The following is a 686-nucleotide window of genomic DNA, read 5'->3' as shown; positions in this document are numbered from 1 at the left end:
CTGCTAATTTAATCAAATATCCAAGGTACCTCTACTCTGACTGTGGACCACAACAATCCCTGTAACCCCTCACTGCTGTGACATCCATTTTATTCCCCAAAGATAATCTGAATTAGCCCAGACATCTATTAGTGAACCTGTTGAACACAAAAAAAAAAATGTAAAAGTTAGATTTCTTATTAATGATCATTTGAAGCATGATTGATTTTACTCCTTGAAAAACAACAAGACAACTATTTCCTCTTACTGCAAATACTGAAAAAAAATACTGCAATTTCAGAGTGTTTTAAGATTAAAGCCTACCAGATGAGTTAGTAACTAATCACAGAATATATGAGCATCCTTCCTCTGAAAGGAAATTATGACCATTTGTGAGAGAAAAAGTATTTTCTTTGAATGAAACTTACCACAGGTAATAAAACTTCACTTAAGTCATAATCTGCTGTCTCAAAGAGAATGCCCAGTCAGGTTAAATACTGATGTGTGTTCAGAGATTAAATTTGTTTGATTCCAGGCTAACCATATAGAACATCAACAATGCAATTGCTTGACATTAAACTGCCATTCCAGTAGGACTATTTTCACCGACATGGGCTCAGTATATTTTTTTTTAACTACTTTTAAGATTCATAAACTCATTCTCTAATCAGGACCAAACAACTATAGGGGAACGAGTGACTATGTGG

Source organism: Corvus brachyrhynchos, unplaced genomic scaffold (assembly GCF_000691975.1).
Source record: "Corvus brachyrhynchos isolate BGI_N302 unplaced genomic scaffold, ASM69197v1 scaffold105, whole genome shotgun sequence".
Classification (NCBI taxonomy): Eukaryota; Metazoa; Chordata; class Aves; order Passeriformes; family Corvidae; genus Corvus; species Corvus brachyrhynchos.
The sequence above is the reverse complement of the archived record's forward strand: the minus strand, read 5'-3'. Positions refer to the sequence as shown.